Source organism: Canis lupus, chromosome 6 (genome assembly GCF_011100685.1).
Source record: "Canis lupus familiaris isolate Mischka breed German Shepherd chromosome 6, alternate assembly UU_Cfam_GSD_1.0, whole genome shotgun sequence".
In the NCBI taxonomy this organism is placed as follows: domain Eukaryota; kingdom Metazoa; phylum Chordata; class Mammalia; order Carnivora; family Canidae; genus Canis; species Canis lupus.
The window spans coordinates 58854774-58878327 of NC_049227.1; the positions used below are offsets into that span (position 1 = coordinate 58854774).

Genomic DNA, 23554 nt, shown 5'->3' on the forward strand with positions numbered 1-23554 from the left:
ATGAACCTTTTATTATCAAAGTCACTGTCCTGAACAAAACTCCAAAATGATTCCTATTGAATCAAGTACCTATCATATTGCAACCATTTTCCTATGTATTTTTTTTCCAAAATATCATTTAATTCTCACTCTATCAGTTTATCCATTCTATAGATGGATTGACTTTGTCCCAGAGAAGTCAGATCACTTCTCAAGGCCACACAACAAGGCGTAGATGGAGTTGGAACCTTGACTTCTTAGCTATTTAATGCTCATTTCCCTTGCAGGCCTCAACCTTCTGGTTGTAATTTGGCACGTCGTTTAGACCTGCCAACAGGATTGCAATTCTTTTTTTTTTTTTTTAAGATTTTATTTATTCATTCATGAGAGAGAGAGAGAGAATGGCAGAGACACGGGCAGAGGGAGAATCAGGCTCCATGCAGGGAGACTGATGCGGGACTCAGTCCTGGGACCCCAGGATCACACCCTGAGCTGAAGGCAGATGCTCAACCACTGAGTCACCCAGACATCCCAGGATTTCAATTCTTGATGTAAACTACTTATTTTGCATTCCCCCATGGAGAGCAACTTCTAGAGCATCCAGCCATCAGGGAGCAGCCCCAAGAAACCAATTACCCCTAGGGACCATAATGCTTCAGAATTTTTGGACACACAAACCTAATGACCAGACCTCATGACCACCCCGCAAGCCAGTCCCAGGTGCCTGGTTCTAGTGGCCTCCTAGACTCCTGAGGTGACATTATTTCCACACCTGTACCACAGGTCAGGTTTCATTGCTAGTCTGCCCACACCACCTCCTTCCCTGGGGCAGTCAGTGAATCTCTGCTCATGCTCTGCTTCATTCATCTTTCCTACCTCAATCAGTCTCACAGTTTAAAAAAAAAAAAAGATATCTGAGGGAGTTTAATGAGTGGTTTAAAAAATAATGCTTTCAAAATGTTATTTTTTAATCTCTCTTTTGAGACTAACCTGTGTAACATCAGGCACTACTTCAGTGGCAGAGAAGGCGCAGAGTGAGCCCTTGGCTTAGGCAGCTGGCCCTGTCATAGGGACACCAGACAAGGACCTGAGTACTCATCAGACTCTACCTACCTTGGGCCCACCACACCCACAGACTCTCCCAGAGAGCTCCAGAAGAAAAAGAAGATTTGAGTGGTAAGCCTTTTTAAAGCTATTAATTTTACACTGTATCAACTCCTGTTCCACTTGGCCCTTTGGCAATTGGCAAAACTGCATTTTAAAAAGTATACTTTTCCCACAACTGCAGAAGAAAACCTCCGAGCACCCATCAGCTTACAAACTGCAGAGAAAACAATCTTCTGTTCACAATTGCGGGAAAATTATCTCAAAGGCAGTCTTAGAGTTCAAACACTGATAATAAATCATACTTTTAAAAAATAGAAACCATGTAGAGGGGATTTTAGTGATAGAAAATACCATTAAGCGAGAAGATTTTAGTTGAGCAATGCAAAACTGATTAAAATTTCTACGAGTCACCAAGTACTATATTCACTAAACTATTTTAATAGCAAAAAGTCATGTCTTTCACTCCTTTGCTAAAATTTTGATCTTTCATTCACCTAAAATGAAATGGAGGCATTCCATATAGAATTGTTTTTAAAAGGTAATTCAGTCAAATAAAAGTATATTATAGTTACTTGTGAGGCACTTAGATATGATATTTGATAATAATAGCATTTTTTTAAGTCAAGAATTTAACTGGCTCCATTTTCTCTTTTTAAGAATAGTTTTGGAGTAAAAATCAAGCCTGTGGATTCATGTGGCCCCAGAAAGGGGGCAAACTTAACTGTCAGTAGATAGAGCGCAGATACAGCACACTGAGCTCACCAACATTTCCCTCCAAAAACAAAATATTCATGTGAACTATATTTGTGAATGGAATCACTGTATTTTTAAATGGACTTGCTTACTGACTACCACAAAACCTATTTGCTGACCCCTCGTATTTCCTAGAGCATGTAGGGAACACCAAGACAGGACACAGGAAATTACCAAAGGCCTTGCTCCATCCTAGTTGGGGTCCAAGGTTGGGCTCCTTTTGGTGTTCCCCAAGCCAATTACAAAATCAAAGAATTATTTAAAATGAAGCAATGCAGAAAGAAATAATAAGCAAGTTACTGATTGAGTGGAGTGGAAATTAACAATACAAAATGGTTTCTAAACCGAGAGTAGGGGGGACACCTGGGTGGCTCAGTGGTTAAGTGTCTGCCTTCGGCCCAGGGCATGATCCTGGAGTCCTGGGATTGAGTCCCACATTGGGCTCTCTGCATGGCGCCTGCTTCTCCCTCTGCCTGGGCCTCTGACTCTCTCTTGATCTCTCTGTGTCTCTCATGAATAAATAAATTAAAATCTTAAAAAAAAAAATGAGAGTGGGAATAAGCTTCAAACAGGGTGTTTCTGTTGCAGACAAACTTGCTTAAGTGTTAGCATTTAAATGCTCACACCTTGGCTTTGAACTTAACACTCCATTAGGGGGCTGAGGGAGCTCACACCTCTGTCTGTGGTGCCTTTCACTCTTGTTGCAGCCCAAGGAAGAGACCGGGAGGAGAGGAAGAAGAGGCGGGGCACCCACAAAGGGAGCACTGGAAAAGGTGATGATCCTGGTTATGCCTGCTGTCCTGGTGCAGTTATTAACAGCATCTGCTTTCACTCCCCAAAGTGTCCTGATTTGGATAATAAATTGTATGGTCACCCAAATAGGGTATAGAATGTCCAAAACCAGAGTGGCAAGGCAAAAGTCTTTCATATTTGTCATAAAAACGGAAATCGCAGCGTTTGTTCCTTGGGTGGTATGCTTTGGTTCAAATATTTCTAATGTCATTTTTGCAAGCTTAGGCTAAGTGTTCCTGAATACATGAGTAGCATCAAAGAATTAAAGAATCCTGCAAAGGGATTCTAGAAGCTATGTGGTTGTCATTTCACAAACGAGAAACTGGGGCTTAAAAAGATTGACTTGCCTAAGGCCACACTGCTAGTTAATGGAGACGCTGGGAATAGGATTTCAGTCTCCTAACTGTAAATTATACATTTTCAGTGCATTAAATATTTTTAGGAATGTAAATAGTGTTCTCAAATGGAGGGATAAAATTGTGATAAATTATATAGACTCCCTTTTCTACTAGGTCCAAGGGTGCAAAGATCAGTAGGAGGGGTTGGGGGACATAGAAGACAAGCACTGGCTTGGGGGTAGGGGTAGTTTCTGATGTTCACTGTGATTTCAGCTGAGAAGCAAATGCAGCAAACCTTGAATGAGCAAAAGCCAGGGATCACTTTGGTTTCTGGTTTAGCAGTTTAATAGCTGATTGATCCTGGTCAAAGATATGGAATGTCTTTAAAATTCCCTTATCTTTATCTATAAAATGGATATAAAATCAACATTCATCTCAGATGACTCTTGTGAAGGTTAAATAAGACGGTATGTGTGTAGGGGTAGGCCAATGCCTGGCACATAGTTATATATTTAGAAATGTTCGCTATTGGCTTCCTCCATCCTCTCTGTCTTAATCATCAGTGCCAGCAGTAGCAGCAGCAGCAGCAGCAGCAGCAGCAGCAGCAGCAGCAGCATTTTCCCTCCTCCACCTAGCCTGGCCTGCTTTGAATTGTCTGCTGATTTCAGAATTCAACTCACCTCCTTTTCTCTTACGGAAAGTTCTATTTAGTTTCACCTCATTTAGTTTCATCGAGATAGATATTGTTCCTTTTTAACAGATCAGGCAATAGGCTAAGATTAAATCATTTGTTCACGACTACACAACCATTAAGGAGTGGAAGCAGAACTCAAACCTAACTTATCTTTTCAATCTGTCTGTCTCTGGTAAGAAACTATAGGGTGGAATGCTGAGATGAAAGAGTGAGGAGGAGGAAAGGCAGCTGCGATTTGGCTCTGCCTAAAGGGTATGTATTTGTCAGGCAGACTACTCTTTTCTCTGCCGTTTCACCCACACACACAATCAAGATTTTTTTTCCCTCTAGATAATCAAAGGATATGAGCTTAAAATCTGGAGAAACAGAAGAGATGCCATTTGTCTCAACAGAAAACCCTCTAATAAGACCCAGAAAAGAAAGTCAAGGTGAGACAGGAGCACCAGTGCCCCTGAGATGAGCCCCTACACCGAGCCATGACCCATCTAAGCAAGGAGACGTGGGTACTAAGAAGGTACTGGGCACTCTGCATGTTTCAGACCCTTTGCTTAGGAGGAAACCAGTGCAGGAACTCAACTTCTCTGTGGTTCATGCTTTCTTGTCTGTTCTTGGGATATTCAGCACTAATTTGGTCACCATTAGGACCCTTCCTGTGAAATGATCCTTTGTATCATCACAATTAGTTGATTTGGAGTGATTTCTAATCACACAATTAGGACTTCCAGTGAGGAACAGAGAAATTCTACTTATAAAAGCTAATTAGTAAAACACAAGCCAAACAGAGGCCAAATAGAGATCCTTCTCTATTCACACACCTCAGAACATGCACAATGAAGAGACCAAGGGTCCTCACATTCCCTGGGACTTCCCAGGGGTTCTCTGGTTCTATCGCCACATGACTAGACAATAACTTCCAATAGTTCAGCAATTATAACTGCATGTTTTGAAGTCAGACAAACTTGAGTTGGAATTTTGTCCCTACTCCTTCCACTAGGGGGGTGACAGGTGATTTCAACTCTCTAAGCCATCGTTTCCTTACATGTAAAGTGGTGGTGAGAACACTTAACTCATAATGTATACAATGTACTTAGCTCTATCCTGGCACATAATAAATGCCCAGGAAATACCTGGAAGCCATCCTCTTCTGCTTACATCCTTGCTGAGAAGTGTTTTATCTGTGGCAAAAGAACACACCTCTCCATGACTCTCCTACCCCCTTTAGTCACCTCCCTCTTTGGAGTATATCTATTGGATTAGCCTTTGGCCCTCTTGCAGCTTTAGGATTAGGTAAACGCGTAAGGTAACATTCTCTTCCTACTACCTTAAAGGTCCTTTCTTTGGCTATACCCTTATTATTAATTATATCATTTAACTCATTGAACTGTTCATCAAATCTGCAAATTACACTAAGCCAGGAGAAATGGCAAACACATTTAAAGAAAGAATTTGAACCAGAAAATCTCAATAGGTTTTCAGAATGAATAGAATCTAAAATGATAGAACATGATCAAGACAAGTAAGAGGTCCTTCATTTGAGTCCAAACAAATCCCAGATGCATGAAGATCAATGGAGGAAGAAAAGCAAACAAACAGGCTTTTTTTGAAACTAAATTTAGTTCATACTATAATATTTCTACCAAAAGAATGGACATAAATTTGCCCAACATAAAGACCCATGGCTTGTCCCAGAATGAGGGCCATGGTCCACCAGATATGGCACAAGTCAATAGATCTTAGCCTTTTATCCTCATTTCAAGTATAAAGAGTTCGTAAATTCTGTTACACTAGAGTAGTTCAAGTGCCAGATAAATGAAGACATGATTGAGGCATTCATTGCTAAGGAAATTTAAGTATCAGATGGATATTTGGACTAAATGCCATTAAGATCCTTTTCAACCAGAAAGCATCCTTCCGGTAATTTGCTGTCCCTTAAGGCCAAGAATCTTCTTATCAGAGCACACATTTGATCCCTTTATAACTACTTCAGGAAGTGAGCAAATAGATAAAAGAATCCAAGGTCACAGATGGAGGTTTCTTTGTTATTTTGAGTAACAAGCTTCCCTGGGTCTGACTATTCTCATTACCCCCAAGTTTGGGTCTTTCTCAAAGAAAATTGTTTTCCAAAAGGAGGTATGACCTGCTTTCTCCAGACCCTGCAGACATCTTAGTCATTTCCTCCCCTGGGCTTGTGTTTAGCTGCCCCTGCCCTTTTGAATGCCCCAACATCCTCTTGCTACTAGTCTACCACCTCTTTCAAAATCTGGCTTCATGCTGGCCTCCTCTAAGACAACTTCCTGGTTTCTTATATTCTTCTAAGCTTCTCAAGGGCTCTCTGTAGTACGCCCACACTTGCTTACATATCGCCTATGAATCACTCTTCAGTTGTTTTATGTTTCTGTGACTCTCCAACTGAACTCTTAACTCCTAAAGGGCAGTGAACCTCTGTTGATGGAGATAAAAAGGAGAAGAGCTCTGGATTTTCCTAATGATCACAAAACATTGGGCACAAAGCAACCACTGGGGGCCTAAGACCCATCAAACAGCAGTGAAATTCCACTAGGATTAAGGTTAGATGGGGGCAATTCAAGTTTTGAAAGATCAGAGACATGCACATTCTGTTCTGAGTAGTTCAACAGTCCTTCCAAATCACCAGGACTGCAGACATAAAAGTTTCATCTAGCCACTAGCTCCAGCTGAACATATCACAGGTTACTTAAAGTGCAATTTATTTTTAATAGAAAAATTGATTCTGGAATGAAACATGAAGTAGTACTTTTTTTTTTTTTTTTTTTTTTTTTTTTTTTTTTTTTTAGTAGTAGTACTAGTAGACTAACCTTTTAAAGAATAGCATTCTTGCCCTAGAGAGGGGCATAAAAGTTTAAAAGGTTATTTTCTACATTACACATAACCCATATGCTCACCTTTTCCTATTTCTTTGCTGGATCTGCGCTCAGGGTGCCTGTGGTGCTAACTCCCTGAAAATATTGGCTCCATTAATGCATGATTTACTTTTCTTTACTTGGCAAAGCACAGAGCCTATCTTTCAAAGGAAATTCAAGCTTTTGTAATTCATCACCTACTTCATGAAACATGATGACATGGAGTTTTCCCTTCAAAATGAGAATGAGCAAAGCAAGTGCTGTGCTGAAGACAGGTCTCTCCCGACCTACCCAGAGGAGTTGGTTGCTCCCTGATGGGGAGTTCCTATGGCATTTTTAACTTACTGCTCTCCTTAAACTTATCATGGCTGATCACAGTTATTTGTTTACAGGTCTGTTTCACCTATACCAACCATAAATTCTTAAGAGAACAAAAATTCTGTCCTATCCATCTATTTGTAACCTCTTGTGGGTGCCGTGGTGTGCCATCCAGATCCCACTCAGGACAAGGCTCCAGGTTCCCTGGCTTCTGGGATTGCTACCTGCTGTGAGCTCACAGCTGAGCCTCTTTTCTGGAATTGTACACAGCTGAACAAAGCTGCCTGCCCAAGCATTTGACCTCATCCAACAACTGGTCATTGTGGATGCCCAGCCTCACTACCTCAGTTTAGGATAACTCTGAAGTCTTTACTTGCCCCCAGTCTCTATGCTATCAGCCAAGTCCTCATTTGCAACTGCATCACCGCTCAAATTCTATCCAGCTCTCCTGCCTACCTCTGCTTTTGCTATTCCCTCATAGATAATACTGGAAATCCTCCCCGCAAATTTCAGGCACACAAGTCTCTATCTCAAAGTCTATTTCCCAGAGAACCAAACTTAAAGACACTCAGACCCTAGCCCAGTGTTTAGTGCACAGTGGGTATTCCATTAATACTTGATAAAAGAATGAGTGAATGAAGTACACAGAAAATTAACAAATAACAGTTATGCATTACAATATTCTACTCCCACTGCTGTCTCTGCCCCATCCTCTGTAAGACTGTGATCCTTAACAGTTAACGTAGACAGTATTAGCTGAGCTTCTATGTGCTAAGCGCTAGTGAGGCAGAGACAACTCAGGCTCTCCTTGACTATTAGCACCAGCATCCATGGATATTGCCCTACATGCAGCACAGCCAGGTTTTGTGTTCCTTGCAGATGAGGACACTGTAGTAGTGATTCCATTTACTTCTGTGATGTAGAATTACATCCCTAAGCATTTTATGTTTACTCCTAGCTTTTCCTAGGTAGCATCACATGGAGACTTTGAGAATGGAATGACTATGATTCCTTCACCTTCAAGATGGGTCATTGATTCTTAGTTTCCTTTTTAGAAGATGTTAACAAGGGGAGAGACCAGCAGAGTACCCTAAGAATGAAGACTGTATTTGGCATATAGAAGGGTAGAGTAAGCTATTCAAGAATTTCTGGGGATAACATAGCCTTATTAGAATTAAGATCTAGAAAAATCCAAAAATCCAAATGTTATAGTCAAGAATCCCTATATGCAGAGAACAGAATATTTTTGAGTCAAAGCAGGCTGTGCAGGTTCTAAAACTCTAACCAAGGCAACACTCAGCATGAAAGAAAGTAATAGCCCAGTCAGTGGTTTTAACGTATGTGAAACAAAAATATGGAAATAGGAGGGGGAAAGTCTGTGTTGAGACTAGAAAATCGGGAGCCATAAAAGAGGGATCAATGAAGGCCTACTGAGAAGCCAGAATTCTCACCCCACCTGGCAGAATTAAGAAGACCCTCCCCTGCCATAGGTGTTAATGGAGGCCAAATAAGAAGCCTGGACTTCCACCCCTACCTAGTAATAATGAGCTTCCCATGGTTCCATGAAGCCAACTTTTAAATTTGAATTACTTTCAGCACCTTAGACTTCTTTTAGTCTGTCAGAGTGGTATTAGGAGGAGACTAAAACAGTTTTAAGTAAGATCCACAATCTCATAACGATAATAGAAACACCTAGGCTTCATTTAGAAATCTCATATTAAGAACCAGAAAGACATGAAACTGAATGAAAAAGACAATTAATGGATGCCAACATCAGGTTGAAAGAGATGTTAGAATTACCAGACAAAGATTTTAAAGCACACATAATAAAAATCTTCAATAAACAATTATGAACACACTTGAAACAAATGAAAAAGTCTCAGCAAAAAAATAGAATGTTTCAGTAAAGAAATATAATATATATGAAGAAATCTAACACTCAATAATGGGCTTAACAGCAAGATAGAGGAGAAAGAGAAAAGAGTCCATGAACTGGAAGATAGAAAAATAGAGATTATTCAATCTCTACAACAGAGAGAAAATAGATGGAAAATAAATGAAGAGAGTCTCAAGGACATGTGAAACAATAACAGATAATCTAACATTTGTGTCATTAGAATTGCAGAAGCAGAAAAGAAAGCAGGGCTGAAAAAGTAATTAAACAATGACTGAAAACTTCCCAAATTTGTCAAAAGGCATAAACCTACAGATTCAAGAAGCTAAATAATTCCCAAACAAGATAAACCCAAAGAAATCTATAAGACACATCATAATCAACTTTCTGAAAACTAAAAACAAAGAAAACTCCGGGCACCTGGATGGCTCAGACCATTAACCATCTGCCTTTGGCTCAGGGCCTGATCCCATGATCCTGGGATGGAGCCCCACATCAGGCTCCCTCTCAGCAGAGAGCCTCCTTCTCCCTCTCCCAGTGCCCTTCCCGCCTCATGCTCTGTCTCTCTTGAGCACTCTTTCTCTCTCAAATAAATAAAATCTTTAAGAAAGACAAAACTCTTAAGGGTTTAGAAATGAATGCTTTGTGAGAGAATAGCAATGTGATAGCATATTCTCATTTGAACCAATGGAGGCCAGAAGGAAGTGGTGTGACATTTTTCAAATGTCTAAAGAAAAGAAACTAGAATCCTATACTCAGTAAAATATCCTTCAGGAATTAAAGGGAAATCAAGATATTCTCACAGAAAGGAAAATTAAGAGAATCTTTCTCTAGCAGATCTATCTTAAAAGAATGACTAAAGAAAGTTCTCTAAACAGAAAGAAAATGATAAAAGAAGGAATTTTGGACATCAGGAAGGAAGGAAGTCCACAATAAGCAAAAATAGGGGTAAATGCCTTTCCTTCCCCTCCTGAATTTTCTAAATCAGGTTATTGACTGAAGCAAAAATTACACTACTGTCCAATGCAGTTCTAAATGAACATAGAGGAAATATTTAAGATACTTATGTTATAAATAGGGACATAGTGTAGTTGAACAATTTTGGCATTTAATATTTGCACATGACATGATTTTCTTCATAGAAATCTCAAGGGAACTACAAAAAATAAATAAAAATTAAAAAACAAAAAAACAAAAAAAACAAGAGCTAACCAGTTCATCAGTTTCAGGATACAAAATAAGCCTTTGAAAATTAGTTGTGCTTCTTTGTACTAGCAAAGAACATGTGGACACAAAATTAAATATACAATACCATTTACAATCAGTCAAAAAATGCAATACTTAGGTATAAATTAAGCATTTAAAGGATTTGTATGCTGAAAACTACAGAATCTGGTGAAGAAAAATGAAGTATCTAAATAACTGGAGGGCTATATAATTTTCAGAATTAAAAGAAAACATAGTAAAGATGTCAATTCTTTCCAAATGAAAGACAAGTTTAACTCAATTCAGCCAAACTCCCAGCAAGGTTTTTACCATAGGTAAGATTATTCTAATGCATTTAGCAAGACAAACTAGAAGAATATCTAAAACAGTTTTGAAAAAGAACAAAGTGTAAGGAATTGGTCTACTGGATTACAAGACTTATATAGCTATAATAATCAGCTTTATGGTTTTGATATATATAGAGAGACACAGATTGAGGGAGCAGAAAAGGGAACTTAAAATAGACCAACCCAGAAAAATATGTGGTGAGGGTGAAAAAGTAATCCCGCGGAGGAGCACTCTGCTGAAGCACTCATCAGAAAATTGTCCTGGACAAAATAACAGCAACAACAACAAAAACACTTCAACCTGGATCTCATGTTATACAAAAATTAACTCAAAATGGATCATAGACTTTAATGTAAAATTTTAAACTCCAATACTTTTAGAAAAAAATGAAGAAAATTTTTAGGATCTAGATTTAGGCAAAGAATTCTTATATTTGACACCAAGAGCATGATCCATAAAAGGAAATGATAAATTTGACTTCATCAAAATTAAAAACATTTACTCTGTGGAAGATCCTATTAAAAGAATGAAAAGACAAACTACACACAAGGAGAAAATATTTGCAAACCACATATCCAACAGAAGACTAATATCTAGTATATATGAAATATAGATGGTCAACAGACACATGGAGAGATGCTCAACATCACAGTTCATCATTAGTGGGAATGTAAAATGGTACAGCCCTCTGGAAAATAGTTTGGCAGTTTCTAAAAAGCTAAACATGCAACTAGTATATGACTTAACAATCATATTCCTGGCATTTAACCCAGAAAAATAAAAATGTACGTTCACAAAAACCTATAGCCATATTGATAATTATATCACCCATTGTTATCATAGCCAAAAACTGGAAATAACTCAGATGTCTGTCAGTAGGTGAATGGTTCAACAAATCCTAGCACATCCATACTGTGGAATACTATTCAGCAGTAAAAGGGAGCAAACTAATTATACATAAGATAACCTGGATAGATGTTCAGAGAATTTTGCTGAGTGAAAAAAGCCAATCCCAAAAGTTATACACTATATGATTCCATGTATATAATATTCTTAAAAGGATAAAATCACTGAAATGGAGAACCAATTAGTGGTTGTCAAGAATTAAGAAGAAGTGGGAGACAGTGGAGGAAATGGATGTAGCTATAAAAGGACACCTGGGGAGATCTTTGTGGTGATGAAAATGTACTATATTTTTATTATAGCAATGTTAATATCCTGGTTCTGTGTTGTTCTAGAGTTTTGCCATGTGTTATCATTGAGGAAAAACACTAGATTTCTCTGTACTATAAGAAATTGGTCACAACTACTTGTGACCCTACAGTTATCTCAGAGTAAAATGTCCAGTTAATAAAGGGGAACAACCTTGGATTTATCAGTGATTGCTTGGATATGACACCAAAGGCAAAGGCAACAAAAGAATAGACAAAATAGACTTAATGAAAAATTTTAAATGTTGTTCATTAAAAGACACTGTCAAAAGAGTAAAAAGGCAACCCAAAAAATGGGAAAAGATAATACAAATCATATATCTGAAAGGGGAGGATTAATATCTAGAAAAATAGAGAACAAAATTTAACAAAAAACAGTAACTTAATTCAAAAATGGGCAAAAAGTTTGAACATTCTTTCAAAGAAGATATACAGATGGCCAACAAACACATGAAAAACTGTTTGATATCACTAGTCATTAGAGAAATACAAACCAAAACTATAAAAAAAAATCAAAACTATAATGAGACACTACCTCACATCCATTAGGATGAGTACTATCAAAACAAAACAAAACAAAAGAACAAAGATACGGAGTAATCAGGACCTAGATGCATTGTTGGTAGGAAATGTACAATAGTGTAGCTACTATGAAAAACAGTATGGTAGTTCCTCAAAAAATTGAAAATTATGGTCTAGCAATCCCACTTCTGGGTATGTACCCAAAAGAATTGAAAGGAATCTCAAAAAGGTATTTGTACACCCATGTTCATTGCAGCATTATTCAAAACAACCAAAAGGTGGAAGCAACCCGAGTGTCCATTAATAAATGAATGGATGAATAAAACGTGGAATATTTATAATACAATGGAATATTATTTAGCTCAAAAAAGGAAGGAAATTCTACATATGCTACAAAACACGGATAACTTGAGGACACTATGCTAAGTGAAATAAGCCCATCAAGAAAAGACAAATATTGAATGACTCCACTGATATGAAGTATCTAGAACAGTCAAATTCAGAGTGACAGAGGTAGAATGGTGATTTCCAGGAACTGGGAGTTGGGAGGAGAATGGTGTGTTATTATTTAATAAGAAAAGTGTTCTAGTTTTGCAAAGAGTTCTGAAGATAGATGTGGTGATGGTTGCACAATAAAATTATCCATAACACTACTTAACCATTCACTTACAAATAGTTAAAATGGTGAGGCGCCTGGGTGGCTCAGCGGTTGGGCACCTGCCTTTGGCTCAGGTCGTGATCCTGGGTCTGGGGATCAAGTCCCACATTGGGCTCCCTGCAAGGAGCCTGCTTCTCCCTCTGCTTATGTCTCTGCCTCTCTCTCAGTCTGTGTCTCTCATGAATAAATAATAATAAATCTTTTTTTAAAAAACCCAAATAGTTAAAATGGTAAGTTTTGCGTGTTTCTACCACAATCAAAAATTAAAAAATAAAAGGGGGAAATCACAGACCTTTTTAGTGTTTATTCATAGCCTTCTAGACATGGAGGAAAAGGTATACTTGAATGCACTTGGCTAAAACTGGGATACTTTAATAGGCTTTTCCAGAGGTGGGACGTCCTGCCCCTCCATACCATCCCATTCCCTTCTCCCAAACTATGCTCACCGCACAATTTTTTCCTCTCTACTCCTCCTTTATCTTTTTAAATTAAAATGGTATATTCTTCAAGTGTCCAACATGATTTACCATACATATATATTGTGAAATTATTACTATAAAGCTAATTAACATATCATCTCCTCACATAGTTACGATTTTTTGTATGTGATGAGAGCACCTGAAATTCTCATAGCAAATATTCAGTATTCAATATGGCATTATTAACTGTAGTTATCATGCTGTACCTTAGATTTGTAGACTTATTCATCCTAAATAACTGCAACTTTGTACCCTTTGACCAAAATCTCACCATTTCTCTATTTCCCCACCCCTAATAATTGCACTCCTCTTTTCTGTTCTATGTATTTGACTTTTTTAGATTCCACATATAATTGAGATCAGTATTTTTGTGTGTCTGGCTTACTTCATTTAACATAATGTCCTCCAGGTTCATCCATGTTGTCACAAGTGGTGGGATCTTCTTGTTTCCTAAAGCTGAGTAATATTCTACTATATCTAGAGATATTTCTTACAATTTCTTTGTCCATTCATCCATCAATGTACACTTGGGTTGTTTCCATACCATGGTATTGTGAATGATGCTGCAGTGCACATGAGGGTGCAGATATCTCTTTGACATCCTGATTTCATGTCCTTTGGTTGTATACTCAGAAGAGGGATTGCTGGATCATATGGTAGTTTGTTGTATTTTAGTTTTTTAAGAAAACAGTAGATGTTTTTGCTTTTGAGTTGTGTGTTCATATATATTTTAGATACTTATCAGGTATATGGTTTGCAAATATTTTCTCCCAATCACCAGGTTGCCTTTTCATTTTGCTAATAGTCTCCTTTGCTGTGCAGCAGCTTTTCCATTGCTGTAGTCCCACCTGTTTACTTTTACCACGCAGCTTTCTGATTTGAGTGGCTCCACAGATGAGCTTTCCACAGGGAGGACACTCTGCCTGTAGATCTAAGTGGCCCAGGCCCCATGGCAGTTATGAGTCTCACTGTAAATGAACATACTGACACATTCTGCACATATGCCGCAGCCTCTAGAGAGTAGAGCCTGAACCCCCACTGTGTCCACTCACTTCTGGGTGCCCCGAAGAGCCGGGGTCTGGACCTACCAGCTGAAGGCCACCACTCAGACTGCAGTGTCATCAGCCCAGTGCTGCTGCCCCTGCATTCTCCCTGTGGAGCCAGCTACCCTTACTCCCTGCCTTTCTGTCCTGGATTTTTTTTTTTACTTTAACTGATACAATAGTGTAGAATGTTGGCTTTGAGGGAGCACTGCAGCCTACATCTTTTATCTTAAAATCAGAGAAATCTGCCTTTGAGATGGTAACTCACAGCCTATGGCTTGCTTATTCACGATTGATTTGTGAATTCTTGGCTATAGTTATAATTCTTTTCTATTCTGGGTTACCTGGCAGCCAACATTATGTCTCACATAGACACATGCATCTATCATATAAAATATATTTCCTTGTTTCTATATCTTTTCCTTTTTCACCTATGTCCTAACACATAGAGACGCAAGAGTCTGCTAATGCTCAACACTGACCAATTAAGTAATTTGGCAATAATTCTTATTTTTCCAGGTCTACATATGTTATATTAAGTTCAAACCTGGCAACTCTCCTCCTTGATGCCTACTGATGTGTAAGTAATTCACAAAGAAACCAGAAAGAGAGGTGACACAGGCATTTAAACCTACCCTGCCCAGTAGCATGTGCTAAGCAGGCACTCCAATGTCTGGGGACTGACTCACAGACTGAGGCCTACTGGGGCTTCAGATTTTTCTTACTCAGAAAGCAGGATCAACACCACCGCCACCATGAATTATTCAACACCTGCCTGGGCTACTCCTTGGTGAACAACAAAATAATGGAAACTGACAAAATTGATTTGTGGTGAATTTTTAGTGAAGCCAAGTTCATGGCAAGTGAGCAAGGGCAAGCAGGGCTCGGAGGAACTTGACCACAAGAACAGTCAGCCCACAATTCCCCTGGAACATCACTACCTGACCAATAGCACAGCCAGGCCAGAGAACTTGAACAAGGCTCCTTTTCCTCTGAGGGTCTGAAAAAGATGAACGCTGTCTCCCACTGAAAAAGTACAGTCACTTGGGCTCACCAAACCAACTCCTCAGCCAGAAGGATGGGCAAGACTCGTAATGAATTTCAAGAAGCATTTGAATTACTAGGTAATTAGAAACTCAATAACCAAATCTCTAAACATAATTTCAGTTGCTTCTCAGAGTGCTAAGAAAGAAAGGCTTCAATTCAGCATATTTTGAATTTTGCATTAGGGCTTCACTAATTAAAGGGGGGGAAAAAGTATTGGCACTATGTCTAATCCTTCCATTAATCTTCCTCAACATATATTCTGCTGCCTGGTTATTATGTAATCATTAAATGTAAAATATTAAACTGGACATTTGACTTTATTGATCACTTTATGAGCTAAGGATACAGCAAGTAATTATCTGCCAAGACAGATTCATTGATTGGGCTGTCATTGAAAGAGCTGAAATTGACACATAGTTGATTATTCTAGTATACTGTTTTCATCAATTATTATGTCTCATTCTCTTTTTTATCAAGAGTTGTGTATTTATAGTTTGTTTCTATTTAAAAATTCAAAAAGCAGACTTTTTACCCTGAAACCAGATGGGTGGTCTTCTGTGTAAATCAGAAACTGCAATTTAAGTGTATAGACTTAGTTTTGTAGACTTGCACATTTTATCTATTTTAATACCAAGCAACTTTGGACTAGTATTTTATCTCTCTACATCTCAGTTTTTCTACTTGAGAAATAAGCTTACCTCTTCTGGATGTTTTTTCTTCCTTACTCTGCTTATTCCTTCCACATTTAAATTCAGTACAATTTTCTAAAGAGGTGTGGGGGCTTTTCCAATGTTCCAGGCACTTTATAAGATGCTGAGAATACCAAGACAGGTAAAACAGAGTCCCTACCCTCAGGGGAGCTTATAGCCTAGTGAAAGAGATTGGCCTGTACTCAAATAAAGGGCATGGAAGAGTCTACAAAGATGGAGGCTGAGTGTGAGAAATAATCGGAACTAAGCAGCCTTCTGGGTCATTGTGATGCAGGGTAAGATGTTCTTAAGCCCTGTGCTGGCAAGGCAACAGGGTCAAAGTCACCTACCATGTTCTGGGTGTAGAGAATGGGCAAGAAGTAGGGATTATTTTTAAATGCCCTTGTGGGACATGCAAAAAGGCTGTTCTTAGGGCTTACCTGTTTCAGAACTTAGCAGCTGACTTCATGGATAATCTCTAACATAGCTCAGAGTTTCAAGGAATTTCTTTCTTGAACTCATTTGTAGAGAAGTCCTAATGTAATGTTTTGCAGAACTCCCATTTGTTTAGGTCATGGATATACAGTTGAGCAATATAGCTTCTGACATATAGTTCTTTCCATTGTTAATTTCATACTCCATGTGGGCAGGCACCATGACTTCAATTTTTTTAACTCTTTCTTCCCACTTTTTTGTGTTTCTTCATTCAGTAGGTAGCCAATAAAAGATAATAAAGCTTCTTGTGGGGTAGAAGATTGTGGCCCACTTGAATAACCCAGCTTCCATGAAGCAGAGTTCTAAATTTCAGTTAGAACAGTTTCAGCACATGGTAGACATACTATTAAACTTCTCTCAGTTTACCTGGGACAAAGTATCTCAGGTCACCTTCAATAATGGGGGCTCGATGGCTGATGACAGGAATGAATGAAACTGAAATTAGTTTCTCTGAAGCATCTTTCCAGTGTTGACATGGAACACAGCATAGTGTCATGGAAACAGTATTGAACACAAGTTAGGTCTCAGTGGGCTTTGGTCTCAAGTGCCCTAGGAAGTAACCCATCTCTTTTCAATGAAGTGGTTGGACCAGATACCCAGAAAAGGCACTTCTCACTCTGGAATTATACCACTCTGTTTTGCCTTGAGTTAGGTAGACCAGTAGTTAGCATTCACAAGGGCAATTAAAAGATAAGGCAATGGAGTCCAATTGTATTTTTCAAGATTGCAATTTCAGGAATTCACAAACTACACAAGGGCTTAAATCTCTGTTCCTAGCCAGCCCTATTCAACAGACTTGGTGGCTTCTCACTTCATGTATTTGGCGAAGGAAAGAAAATGATTTGCTATTGATTTGTCATGTCTTTCGCTTTGGAAAGTACTTGTAAGTAGGAAACAATTCTTTTTTTCAATTTTCAAGTAAATAGGTAGTATGTTTTTCTGTATCATTACAGAAAATATGGAGAGGAATTTTTTTGGACTAAGACTCCAGTGTTTTTAAAGTAGAGGGTCTCAATCATTTTTTTCTTTTTTTTTTTAAGTCTACTTGAAATTGTTAACTATTTCCTAGAATAATGATGGACCTCAAAAACACAACATTTTGCCTATAATTTCAGGTTAGTGAGAGGGGTATAAGAGGCTGTTTCCAGGTTAGGAATCTCCTGCTAGGCCTATTGTAGGACCAGGTTTTGCTCAAATATGAATACTTCTATGCCACCTGCCAGTTGTGTCATGACAAACATGTTGCTTAATCTTTGTGACCCCCTTCAGAAATGAATAATAACATCTACTTGCAATTGGTTAAGAGCATTAGCATAATTGGCTAATGTAAGCAAACCACCTCGCACTATGCTTGTTTCCTCACCACATGTTTTCTTCCCCTTTCTCATTTCTTTCCTTAATCTCTGTCAAACTCACATAAATATGCTTACCTTTTGCACTTTGGAGTCCTAACCCTTTTTTGTATTTTCCATGCTCCTCTTTACTACCACTCTCAACTTTCTACTTTTACTATTTGTATTGTTCAATCTTATATAATACACTGGATTTCTTCCTTTTTGTTTTAAAAATTTCTACTATTTAGAAACAGCACCATTGTGCTTCTTTTGCCAAAACGGGGTTCATTTTTAATTCTCCAGATTTGCTACTTCTGAGGTAAAGCCTTAGTCACATTAGCATGGCCTGGAATTTCCCATTTTAAATCTTTCCTGGGGCTGAAAATTAATCTTTCCTTAGGCAGTACCTAAAGGGTATGCGTATTGAGTGATCTAACGATCAATTAAATACTAGCTGAGCTTCAGTAAAGAAACTATTTCTCTACACAAAAAGAGGCAATGGTGATACAGGTAGAATCAGAAATGTTGTGTTAAGTTGCCTAAGCTCCATAAAGAATGCTGGGATAACAAGTTGCTGGGAACTAAACTGAGTGGGTGACCTTGGTTCTCCAGAGTACAAGAGATAGAATGGAAAACTAACACTTACTGAGCAACAATTATGTGCCTGGTAGAAGCCAGAGGTTGCAGTATGAAGTCCTACAGCCCACAAATGTGCAATTTTCTCTGTGTTTTAATAAATCATAGATCTATATGTAAAAGCAGGAACATTGTATGAATATATCACACACACACAAGAATCTTGTGACCTCTGAAAAAATTAGAATATTTGGCAACACGGGCTCAAATTCTTACATGGCAACAAGTTAGAAGAAACTGGGAGGCACTGTCATTAAAGAGGTACAAGCTCTCAATAAACAATTCTTACCAATCTCTTAAGGTATGCGTGTGTACATTTTGCACCTGGTCCTCCTGCTTCCCATTTACTTACCTTTTGGTAAACCATTGAAAATCTGACTCTCTCTCTCTCTTCCTCTATATATTTTTGTGTGTGTGTATATATATATATATGTGTGTGTGTGTATAGTATGTGATATATATATGTATATGTGTGTATATATGTATGTAATAAGTAAGCCACTATATATATTTTTTGTTTTAATTTCTTTGATGCAGATGGTATTTGCTCCATTACAAATAAGCAAATGTGAAGATCCTCAACTGACTTAGGGCACAACTGAGAGGAAACAGTAAAGAGTGTTACACAGAACTACTCCTGAACCATGGACAATTTTGGTCTCCAGAGGATATTTGCCAATATGTGGAGACATTTTTGGTTATCCCACATGAAGCCATCTAGTACATGGAGGCCAAAGATGATGCTAAACATCTTACAATGTATAGATGTATAGAAAAGCCCACTCACTATAGCAAAGATCTATTTGTCCAACATGTAAAATCATCAGTAGTGCCAAAGCTGAGAAACCTGGCCCTAGAGTGTTTTGGTCAAACTTATAAAAGCATCTCCTTCAAGGGCCCTGTCACTGTCTTGGGAAAACAAAGGGGATCCTGTAACCATCTGTAGCAGTAAAGAAGTTTTGAGCTGTCAAAATTTCCTTTCATTGAGTCCCTCTCTTCCACCCCAGAGAATCCAATTAACATTTTAGGAGATGGGAGACAAACCAAAAGAATGTACTACAAACAGATCCTCACTTTAGGAATTCTCAAAGACTCCTGGAAGTTCTTTGGGAAGAAGGAAAGGGATTCCAAAAGGAAATTCTGAAAGACCAGAAGAATTGGTAGGGACATTATAAAGGTGAACAATACATAAAACAGTAACGATGATGTCCAATTTAGAGAGTTAAAGAAATAAGTTTGAACTAAATTTCTAGACAACAGTAGCATATAAATGGGGCATGAAAGTAGAATGTAAAAATTCTAATAACCTTACATTGTTTGAGATAAAGATAAAGCTACTGACTGAAATTATAAATTTAAGATGTATAAGCATACTAAAATTTTAGGTTAATAACAAAAAGAATAAAAATAAAATACATAACTTGCAAATTAAAGAAGAGAAAAATTCAATGGGGAGGAGATCTCAATCTGAAAGAATGGGAGGAAAAGGAAAATTTAAAACAATTAGAGCAAGACAAAACAAATCACAATACAAGGTGCTAAAATAAATCCAAATATATGAGTAATCATGATATATGTAAATAGACTGGAGTTGTAAGCTTAAAGTTAAATTATCAGACTAAATAAAACATACAAATCCAAACTGTATATAAGCTATATACAAGTAACATAAGGAAACAATTAGAAAATTTTTTTAAGTGAATAAAGATATAATATGCAGAAGAAAGTTAATGTAGCTATATTAATATCAGACAAAATAGACTTTAAGGTAGTAAGCATAGTATAGATAAGGATGATCACTATATATTGTTTAGATTTACCAGGAAGACACAACAATTCTAATTTTGTGTACCTGGCAAAGGTAGCTTCAAAATATTTAAAGAAAAAATTGATAGAGCAATAAAGAGAAACTGAAAAATCTATCATCTTGTTGCGATTTTGTCACTATTGATAACTCTGCCAAGAAATCAGTAATAATAGAGTATTTGAACAACATAAGCAACAAGTTTAATCATACATATAAAACACTGCTCCTAACAGGTGAACAATACATAGTCTTTTTGAGTACACAAGGAATATTTTAAAAGGTGGCCAGATCTAATGTGAGTCTCAACAAGTTAAAATAAAAACTGATATCAACTGGTATTACATAGCCTACAATAGAATTAGATCAGATATTGTTATAGCAATAATACAAATTCCTGAAAATTAAAAAATACACTGCTATTTACCTCATGAGTAAAAGAAGAAACTAAATGGAAATAACTGATACTTAACAGTTTTTAAAACGCTATATTTCAAAAGTAGTACAAGGCAGCTAACATGATATTTGGAGTAAACTTGTATCTTGAATGCTTATATTATGGTTTTGAAAATGGTCGAAAAAAATAAGCCATGAACATAAATGTTTGGAGAAAAAAAGCCAAAGTAAAATATTAAAAAGGCAATAATAAAGGTAAAAGCAGAGATTAGTAGAAGACAAAACAATAATTAAGAATATGAATTAAATCAAAAGTTGTTTCTCTAAAAGGAATAATAAACTATCAAGACTTAAGAAAAAAGACACAAAATAACACTAGGAAAGAAACAGGGCATAAGTACAGAGGCTGCAGAGATTTAAAAGGTAGCAAGGAATATTATGAACAAATTCAATAACACATTTGGTAAAATGTGCAAATTCCTGAAAAAATACAAACTACTGTAACTGTTTAAAAATTAAAGAGGAACTCCAAATTGTCTTATAAAAAAAAAATTGAATCAGTACCATTTTAGAGAGGTGGGAGGGGCTAAGGGAAAGAATCCTAAGCAGGCTCCACACCCAGCATGGAGCCCAATGCAGGGCTGGATCTCACAACCCTATGATCATGACCCGAGCCAAAATCAAGAGTTAGACACCCAATCAACTGTGTCAGCCCGGCACCACCCCCTAAACATTTTTCCTACCATAAAACCTCTAAGCTCAAGAGGTTTCCAGGTGAGTTCTAACAAATGTTCAAGGAACAGATGATTTCAATCTTATATGAATTATTCAGCAAATTGAAAAAGGAACCATTCCCAACTCATTTTATGAGGTGAATATGTGAGTGGGTCTGTGTGTGTGTGTTTCTCTATTTTCTTCTAAAAAATGCAAGGTTACAGTCTGATTATGTCCTTACTTTACCTGCAACGAATGACTTATGTATGTACAGACATGTGTATATATTTTATGTATTATACGAATACATTGTCTTAGCACCAATTTTTGAATATATGTGCACACACATATATAAGTTTACATGCATGTGTGTGCACACACGTGCATTTATGAGGTGCTGTGAATCCAGAGATAAAGAGTAGTAAGTCCTTTCACTGAGGGGCATCCAGTCTAGGGGGAATGCAAACAATAACAGCAATAACAGAAGAATGACACATAATCTCCCTGGGAAGGCTAGAGGAGGTAGCCTTCAACAAAGAGAAGATGATTCTTTAAGGACGAAAAGGAGTTTGTCAAATGAAAAAATGGAAGAAGGAATAAAAAATAGAGGAAACCTCTATTTATAGAGTACCTAATTGGAAAGATGTATCTCAAGAAAATGTTGCTAGGAAAAAAGTGATGGAGACCTTCATGTGAATTAGGTTTGCACTGTCTCTTTTTTCTGGGTCTTGGAAATGACTCATTGACTTAGCATTGAGAACAAGGGCAAGAATACTCCTTATGGTCAATGGGAGGCTCTTCCATAGACATGTGGAAATATTCCAAAGGTACTGGTAACCTACTTTGGCATGGATCATATTCATTTACTCTGTGTATCAGCCCATTTCACGCTGTCACCAATGTGTGTGCTTGCCTTTGGGGGTGGGGGGGGGAGGTGACTATCAGGTTTAAAGTTCTTAATTCCACCACCTGAGAGAAACAGTCCTATTTCTGAATGAGATTTTCTGTTTGGGCATCTCATTCGTAGAAAATAGGCACTTGTGAATTTAAAATCCTTTGATTTGCTAATTTTAGTCAAATTACAGCTTTTTTATGAGACTTCTTTATGAAATTCAAACCCTTGCTATCATTTACTGACAGGCTCGAATGACTTGTCAGAAGACAAAATGGTTTCTTGGTAAAACAGATTTGATAATGAAAGAATTTTTTAAGGTGCCAAATTAATTATTAATTTATTGATTATTCCAAGCTACGGAAAGCAGGAAACTCTATCTATAACCAAGAAATGTTTCTCTACCCAGATTGTATTTGCCATGATACATCAAATGGTCAATATAAACTGAGCATTTTAACATATTTCTATTGTCACTCATGTATTTGTTGCACATCAAAAATAAATGCTTGACGAGATAAGACATATTGTAAAGAGTCACTGTTTACAACTGACCACAGGTGTTAAATTTTTCTTTAACTGATGATTTTTTTTTCTTGTTAAAACATTTAGGAATCCAAGGAAGCGTCAATACTTCCTACATTCCTAACCCCAAATTCACAAGTACATTGCTAGTATTAGACTAGAGCTTGCATTTGTAGTATTTTGAAAAGGATTTGCTAAGTTGTTTTATAGTATAAATAGATAATTAGGCTGTAAATTAGTATGTTTTTAGAAAATCAATATAGATTATATGGAACTAATAATATTTAGACCAACAAATAATATGCTTGTTATATATATATGTCTCATCAATTTATGAATACAGAAGCAGAATTTAAATCCTTTCATTCATTCATTGAGGCACTCATTTTTTCATTCATTTATCAAAAGTGGATCAGAAACTTGACCAGGCACAAATTGACAAATTTGTACCAAATTTTCACTGTTACCTTAGACTATAGCAAATATTTTTCTCTTAAGTATTCTCGTGGCATCTTGCCCAAACATTAGGTCAAGATCAGTGTTTCCACAGTGGCTGTGGACCTCCTACAACAGAATTATTTGAGGTCTCTGTTAAAATGCAGATACCTGGGCCACCTCCTCTCTCTATTAAGAGAGCTTTATTAGCGGTCCATAGGAATTTAGTTTAATGGGTTCTCCAGATGATTCTTAAAGATCTCAAGTTTAAGACAATTTCTGGGAAAGATGGCAGAGTAGGAGGATCTTAGGATCACCATGTCCTACAGCAGTGTAGACAACCCAGAAAATGATGTGAGGACTGAC

General features: G+C 37.4%; 1 long non-coding RNA gene across 1 annotated transcript in view; it reads right to left on the minus strand.

Moving 5' to 3' along the window:
• Positions 1-16221, minus strand: part of LOC102156495 — a 34865-nt gene extending 18644 nt beyond the window's left edge. The window contains exon 1 of the long non-coding RNA XR_005361273.1: positions 15967-16221. This is a non-coding gene — a long non-coding RNA (uncharacterized LOC102156495). The remainder of the gene's footprint in view (positions 1-15966) is intronic.
• Positions 16222-23554: the final 7333 nt, after the last annotated feature.